The following is an 8,641-nucleotide window of genomic DNA, read 5'->3' as shown; positions in this document are numbered from 1 at the left end:
GACCTTGAAAGAGGCAGAAATTGTTAAATCCATTTTTCAGGGAAATATGCAGTGGTTAGCCCAGAGCCACACAGTGGCAGGGTCACAGTTAAGACTGTGGATGATGAGCTGGTGCCCCAGAGAGCACAGGGTTTGTGGGGTGAGGGGGAGGGTAAGGAACAAGCACATTTTTTTTTTCTGGTGGAAGCTTCTATGTAGCCAACATTCACTTCACTCCAAGAAAGCCAGAGTTTATCGAGGTTTGCTGTGCCCAGGGCACCAGGCAAGGGGCATAGGAGCAGTCTTCCCTTTCTACCACCAATCCCTACAGTGATTTCTACCAGGCACGGATCCCTCAGGAAGGAAAGCAACTGAGACTATACAGAAATAACACAGTATAAAGTTCACTCATTCAAATTTTAATAATGGCCTAGTCTTTGGGGGCATACTAAAGACCATAAGGGCGATATTGATAGCCCTGGGGAAGGAAGGAGTACTTCATTCATTTATTCACTCAACTTAATTTGTAATAATAACTGCTACATCTACTTATTATTGGGTACTGCATGCCAGCCCTGTGCTGACACTTTACATGTATTACCTCATTTAATTTGCACAATAAACTATGTATGTAATTACTTTATTTTCTGCATTTTTTTAATAGAGGAAATTAAGACGCAGAGAGGTGAGCCTGTGGCTGAGCAGATCTGAGCTCAGGTCTGTCTGACTGGCCGGTGCCCAGCAATGCCAGATAACAAGTCAGGCAGTTTCTGCTGACGTGGGACCCACAGTGTAGCTGGGATCCTGGCTGTTTCTGTGAAAATGATGGACCTTGAAAGATACAGAGGATTTGGCTTTGGGGTAGAGGACATTTCAGGCTGAGAGAACATTCAAATCAAACCATCAGGAGTGTGTGAGAGAGAGAGAGGGAGAGTAGAGTGTGCTGTAGATTTTATCCAGTGGGCTTTGGGGAATTGGAAAGTTTCTTAGGTAGAACCATCATGATCAGATTCACATTTTATAAGGATCAGTTGCAGGACAGACTGGAGAGGAGAGAAAGAGATGAATGCAAGACAAGCTAAGAAATATTTCTGTTCGTGTTTTTTGGTAGGCAGAACAATCCCCTCTCCACCCACCCCCAAAGATGTTCAAGTCCTAATCCCTGAAACTTGTGACCATGTTGCCTTACATGGCAAAAGGGACTTTGCAGATGTGATTAAGTTAAGGATTTTGAGATGGAGAGAGATTATCCTGGATTATCTGGATGGACCCAATATAATCACAAAGGTCCTCATAAGGATAAGAGGGAGGCAGGAGAGCCAGAGAAGGAGGCGTGATGAGACGGACTTTCCCCTAGGGTCTCCAGAGGAAACACACCTCCTGCTGACACCTTCATGTTAGCCCCATAGTACCCATTTTGGACTTCTGACCTCCCGAACTGTAGGATAATAAATTTGTGTTGTTCGAAGCCACCGAATTTGTAGTAATTTGTTACAGCAACAATAGGAAACTAATAAATGTTCTTTGGGTACAAGGAACAGAAACAGACTCTGGCTACATCAATCAAGGAAGGAATCCGCTGGGATGATACAGTTGTACAACAGGTGGCCTCGGGAATGATAGGAGCCGGAGCTGCTTTGGGTAATCTAAATATCAGGAATAAGTGGACGAGGCGGAGGGAAATGTTTGTTCCCTCCTCTGGCTTTTTCCATGTGGAGGGATCTTTTTTAGAGTAATATATATATATAAAGATTTTATTTACTTATTTGAGAGAGAGAGAATGAGAGAGAGAGAGCACATGAGAGGGGGGAGGGTCAGAGGGAGAAGCAGACTCCCTGCCGAGCAGGGAGCCCGATACGGGACTTGATCCAGGGACTCGATCCAGGGGCTCGATCCAGGGACTCGATCCAGGGACTCGATCCAGGGACTCCAGGGTCATGACCTGAGCCGAAGGCAGTTGCTTAACCAACTGAGCCACCCAGGCCCCCTAGAGTAATATCCTTGCTTCTTGCCCCTCCAGAGGAAGAGGAGGAGTGACTTATCTGATTGTTGAGTTTAGGGAGAATAAATGAAGCTCAGTTCAGCTCTTCCTCCCTTTCTCTTTCAGATCTACCTGCCCACAAGAAACACGTTTATTTTTTGTTTTCTTCTTCCATGCTCTAAATTTCCCAGAATCTGACCCTCACAGGGAAGACTATGATTTCCCAGCGCTGCCTGAGACTGGGTAGAAAAGATTGTTTTCTGGGGTTCAGTATTAATAATCCCACTTGCCTGTCAGACCTAAAGGTGCATCTCCAACAACTCTGTCAGTAATAAAGGTGATATTTTGATCTCCTTCTGTCCTACTTCTGTAGCTACCTATCACTGGGTTCTAAACTTGGGTCAGGTTACCCTTAAACCCAAAAAATGAGTTCTCCTTTTTTTAAAAATTTTTAAAAGATTTTATTTATGTATTTGACAGAGAGACACAGCGAGAGAGGGAACACAAGCAGGGGGAGTGGGAGAGGGAGAAGCAGGCTTCCCGCGGAGCCGGGAGCCCGATGCGGGGCTCGATCCCAGGACCCTGGGACCGTGACCTGAGCTGAAGGCAGACGCTCAACCAACTGAGGCACCCAGGCGCCCCCAAATGAGTTCTGATGCTGTGATTGGAATGACTCAGCTTGACTGTTCCCTGTCTGTGCCATTGTACTCAAGATTCAAAGCTCTGGCTTGGCTTGGATCTCATGTTCAGCCCTTGGCAAAGGTGGAGAGTACCTTGGTTAATAGTTCCCTCAAGATGGCGGGAGTGGGAGCAGTAGTCCCCCAAAGCCCATGATGACAGTTTCTGAAATAAGAGGGAAGAGCCATTGGGCATGCAGAAATGACAGATATCCACAGCAGGGAGTGTTGCAAAAGTCCAGGAGAAAGGGGTTGGGCGACTGGCCTATGGAGGTAGAATTAATGAGAACTGACCCCAGACCAGATAGGGATGATAATGTCTGAGTCTTGGGGCCAGGTGACTGGGGGGAGGGTGATGTCATTAATATTCATCTCATTCATTCTTTAATTGAATGAATATTCAACCTATGTTTAGTGAGCATATATTATGTGCCCAGCATTGTGCTTGGTGCCAGGGATCTGGTGCTGACCAAGGAAGGCAGGGTACCCACTCTCACAGATCTGGCAGTCAAGGGGGGACCAAAACTCAAGTAAGATGGCGACTTCAGTGCAGGGATGAGGGCAAGGCTGGGAAGGTACAGGCTACGGTGGGAAGACAACGGAGGGGCACCAGTCTCAGATTTGAGGCGGAGTGACATCTAAGAGACACAAAACCTTGAGGATGAGGAGAGTTTGCCTGGAGAAGAGGAAGGGGGCACAGGCAGCAGCATGTGCCAAGGTCCAGAGGCAAAGGGGCCGGTTGCAAGTTGAGGAGAACCGTGGTACTCAGCAGAGAAATGCTTCTCCTATGTTGAAATCCTAAACTGTAAAGGGCCTGGGGGGCAGCGGACAGCCACGTCTCCTCGTCTCCTCATCTAGAAGCTGAAAGGGCAGAATCTTGCCTGGCTTTCTGACAACGGAGCAGTGAGCGCATGACCCGGCTTGCCCGGTGGGAGGTCTCTCCCCAGGACTTTGACCTTTGAAGGAGAGAGGCAACGTGGCAGGACTGTTCTTGGAGGGGACCTGGGAGTCTTGCAGCAGTGGGTGGTCAGTGGCCAGTAGTGGCTGTCTCCTGAGCCATGTCTTTGCCTGTGTTTCTTAGCCTAAATGCTTTGGGTTCCATGTTTGGAACTCATGAGCAGCACACGTTCAACACCACCCTTCACTCTTTAGGTTAGCCACCAAACAGATGGTATAGAGCAGAGAGGGGGTCAGCCTGGCCGGAGTTACAACTCAAGAGGGTGAGGGGAGAAGCAAGAGGGTGGGAGGCAGGGCTTTCCCTTCCAGTAAGAAGAGAGATACCTCAGAGGAACGGCTCCCTTCCTGCCTGCCTTTAGATGTTGAGGGGGAATGCAATGCTTAATCAAACAGCCATCCTGGGGTTGTGAGGGAAGAGCTATGAGATTCGGAGAGAAGCTGACCCAGAGGTGAACATCACTGTGCTGCTAAATGAAACAACCTGGTATCACCTGCCTCTAGACTTCTTGCGGCGGGGGCCATGTTTATTTGGGTATTCTGATTCCTTTTGCTGAAAGTGCCTCATGTGACACCACGAGTCATCTAAGCCCTCTTGGCCTCAGTTTCTCTTTGTGAAGTGCAGATGGGGGCGCGCCTGGGTGGCTCAGTCGGTTAAGCATCTGCCTTCGGCTCAGGTCACGATCTCCAGGTCCTGGGATTGAGCTGGGGCTCTTTGCTCAGCAGGGAGTCTCCTTCTTTCTCTCCCTCTGCCTCTCCCCCTGCTTGTGCTCTCTCTGCTCCCCCGCACCAAATGAATAAATAAAATCTTAAAAAAAAATAAAGTGTGGACAATGATACCCGCCTCATAGGATCAGAGAAAATATCAAATGAGATAATGGATGTAGAGTATTTAGCACAGTCCTTGCTTGTGGTAAGCACTCAGTAAATGTTAACTATGACCACCTGCATCAAAACCATGGGGCAGATGGGTTTTTTCTAGAATAGAGTAGAGAGAAGAGAAAAAGAATAAAGACTAAATCTGGGTAACCAACATCTGAGGGGAGAGAGTTGACCAGCAAAGGGGTCAGAGGATAATTAGAGAGCCCAGAAGAAAACCTGAAGTTTCATTCTACCCAACACACTCTTTTTCATCTGGAAAACTCCTACTCATCCTTCAAAGTCCAGCCTAATTATCCCCTTCTCTATGAAGCCTTCCTGTGCACTCGACCCACAGTCTTCCACTCTGAGGTAGTTGTCCTGATGCTCTGGCTCCCACAGCATACCCTTCTTTTCTTGCACTTATCATGATTTATTGTGATTTTCTGCTTTTATATCTGTCTCCTGCTCCAGACTGTGAATGAATTCCCTAAAACCCGAGGTGTCCTGACTGCATCTTCCAACCCAACCTAGCATGGGGCTTGACAACTGGTGGCAATAACAAAAGCTAATGTTTGATGACTGATTATTCTGTACCAGGTGCTATGCTAAGTGCTTTACATATGGTAAATCATTTAATCCTCATGACAACTTTATGAGGTAGGTGCTACTATTAGTCTTAATTTATAGATGAAGAACTGTAAGAAGTGAGAAGTTATTTAAACTCAGGTGGTCTGGCTCTCTAGCCTGAGACAAGTTGTCTCATATGTAGTGGCCACTGGTAAATGTTTATTGACTGAAATGATAGAAGGAGTGTTACCGAAGCCAAGGAAAGAGTTTCAGGAGGACGCCTGGGTGGCTCAGTTGTTAAGCATCTGCTTTTGGCTCAGGTCATGGTCCCAGGGTCCTGGGATCAAGCCCTGCATCTGGCTCCCTGCTCAGCGGGAAGCCTGCTTCTCCCTCTCCCACTCCCCCTGCTTGTGTTCCTGCTCTCACTGTGTCTCTCTCTGTGTCAAGTAGATAAATAAAATCTTAAAAAAAAAAAAAGAGTTTCAGGAGTACATTAGTCAGCTTCAGATAAGTTATGCTGCAGTGACAGATAATCCCCAAAATATCAGCTTACAGAAAAGTTTACATGTCAGCTGCAGTCAGCTATGGTTCTGCCCCATATCAGGGGTGCTGGCTGAAGGAAAAGGCCCTATCTAGAAACTTGCTGCCCTCGGGGGAAAGACAAGAGATAGACAGGATGCTGGAATGGGCTTGTACTATGGAGAGCTGGTAATACACATCTCTTTCCAGCTCCATGCTCAGTGGTACCACACTGGCAGCTGGAAATCAGTCATAATGGGAGTATTTACACTATGGAAATCAGCAAATTCTTCCCTCCCCCTCCCCCAAGAACCTGTTGTTAAGCATTTACCAGCACAGCACTCGAAAAGGACAATGATGTTAGCCCTTAAAGCTTCTGCCCAGCTATGGCTCAGGTCATGGAAGTACCACAGTTCACATACACTCACATTTTACTTGTAAAAGCAAGCCTCATGGCCAAGCTGCAATCAGTGGTACCAGAAATATACCTCTCCCACTGGGAGAGGCCCACTAGGAGGGGCAGTAAATTATTCATGAATGATGAATAACACAGTCTGCCTCTATGAAGGAGTCCAAGATGAAGACTGAAAAAAGCCCCTTGGAATTGGCCTTGAGGAGTTCGTCCATGACCTTTAACAAGGGAGTAGTTTCAGTAGAAGCTGGGGTGGGGAACTGGATTGTGGGGGGCAAGGTATGAGTTAAGATCCCTCATTCCTGAGGCCGTAAGGGGGAAGGAGCGAGGCAGGTGGGCTGGTAACCAGATGGGGTGGCCAAGTGGAAGGCAAGGGGTCTTCTAGAAAGAGACAGCCTATTTATCAGTGGGCCCGAGTGTCATTTTTAGTATTAACCAGTCTCTTTCTGCAATCGTTCTTCCACCTTTAATGCCAGGGATGACGCTAGGGAAGGCAAAGAACGAAGGGGAAAGAGTCTCATTTTGAGGGTTCTAAAAGCACAAGAGGGGGAGGGGCAGATGGACAGGGAGGGGGAAAGAATCTCAAGCACTCTGTGCTGAGTGTGGAGCACCTTGTCGATCTCATGACCCTGAGATCATGACTTGAGCAGAAACCAAGAACTGGACGCTTAACCAACTGAGCCACCCAGGCCCCCAGCATCTATCACTTTTCTGGTGGTAGGGAAGCTCCAAGGAAGTACAGGATCTCAGAGCCCCAGCCCCACCCCCACCCCACAATGCAGGGCAAGGCCAAGGACTTGAGACACCCCCAAGGGTTCCCTCATGACTCCATGTGCTGCAGGGGGCAGCAGAATGTGTTGCATCCATTGTGGTTTGGGGGGTGGTGGGCACTGGTGGCAGGTGGCCTAGAAGAGACCTTGAGGAAGGGACAGGGAGCTCACAGCAGGGACCTCTGTGACGTGCCCGCATGCCTTCTTGCGGGGAGCCAAGGGCAGCGGTCAGCTGCTGCCACAGCTGTTACTACCAGAACAAGCCCACAGCCCTTATCTAACACCAGAGCTGATTCAGAATTTGGAATTCTTTTGGACTTTAGAAGTAGGTGATCCAGGGCACGTGCAGTGTGTTATGTAACACTGCTTAGTATGGTCCAGGGGCAGCCCCGTGTAATGACATAAAAGTGTATGGGGTACATAAAGATTCTAGAGCCTCATATCGTTTAAATCAGCATGTCTTTCAGGTCAGATTTTGCTGTCAAGTTACTTTTGGTGCCAAATTTTAAAAGTCTTTCCAATTCCGTCCTGGGCGTCACCCTGGCTCCTTCCTTTCCCTCCTTGCTCTCCCCCAGATCCAAGGGGTCAGCTAATGCCACCCATCCTACCTCCTTAACACTTCTCACGTCTGTCTCCTTCCTTCCATCCCTCGTGCTGCGTCCTGGTGGGGGTCACCTTCCACTCTCCCTGGGATCGGCACACCCACCTCCTGCCTGACCTGCAGCCTCCAGTTTCTGCTCCATACTGCCCCCAGAGGAGTTGCTCTAGAATGCAAACTTTTGGCCTGGCCTGGGTGTCCGATCAGGATAGTGATGTGTTTACCTGAGAAATACCAGCAGAATTGGAGAATGCTAAACTTTCTTTTCTTTTCTTTTTTTTTAAAGATTTTATTTATTTATTTGAGAGAGAGAGAGAGCACAAGCAGAGGAAGAGGGAGAAGCAGGCTCCCAGCTGAGCAGAGAGCTCGATGCTGGACTCCATCCCAGGACCCTGGGATCATGACCTGAGCCGAAGGCAGACGCTTAACCGACTGAGCCACCCAGATGCTCGAATGCAAACTTTCTTTAATGGTCGTGGGTGTGGAAAGTTATCTTTTGGAGTCCACTAAGCAAGAAACAGTTGCAGGCCCCCGGATGGAGGTACAGGTGGCTTGTAATGTTCCACACTGAGGGATAAGCTGCTGCTGCTTCCCCAAGAAAGGAGGGTTCTTCTGGGCACAAGAAGCTCCACCCCCTCCCATTCTCAGGAGTCTGGTTCCATTCTGGACCCTCCTGACTGCTCAGGCTGGGTATGTGCCTGCCTGCTTGTCAGGTCCAAGTAATTTGTGCAAAACATACATCCCAGTGCCAGTTTCTCAGGCATAAGAGGACCAGGCTTCAGTTTGCTGAGAGTCCTCACTGCAACTCCAAAATCCAGTGCTGACCCCCAGAGAGTCTGGTTGGTCACATTCATGGCCCCGTTCCATAGGCTACCTTGGCCACGCTGCCTAGAACGAATGCAGACCAAGAGGCCAGCTCTCCTTCTTGTGCTCACAAAGGCCAAACAAAATCGCAGGCCTTCTCAGGCCTGGGAAGCAGCCCCTGATCCCAGTGGTTGCATATATAAGAGAAAAAGGAGGGAAATGGCAGCTCCAGGTTCTTGCTGTTCGAGCTGCAATGAAAGAAGTGATCTCACAGGACACCTGGGTGGCTCAATCGGTTAATCGCCCGCCGTCAGCTCAGGTCATGATCCCAGGGTGCTGGGATTGAGTCCTGTGTCAGGTTCCCTGATCGGGGAGTCTGCTTCTCCCTCTGCCTGCCGCTCCCCCTGCTCGTGCGCTTTCTCTCTCTCTCTCAAATAAATAAATAAAATAAAACAGAAAGAAGTGACCACAAGCCTTTCATTTTACTCTTGCGTTTCAGTGATCAAGGTTTTCCATAAT

This window comes from Eumetopias jubatus, unplaced genomic scaffold (assembly GCF_037043125.1).
Source record: "Eumetopias jubatus isolate StellerSeaLion01/CBP00866 unplaced genomic scaffold, mEumJub1_p1.0 scaffold_4, whole genome shotgun sequence".
Classification (NCBI taxonomy): domain Eukaryota; kingdom Metazoa; phylum Chordata; class Mammalia; order Carnivora; family Otariidae; genus Eumetopias; species Eumetopias jubatus.
This window is presented reverse-complemented; position numbering follows the sequence as displayed.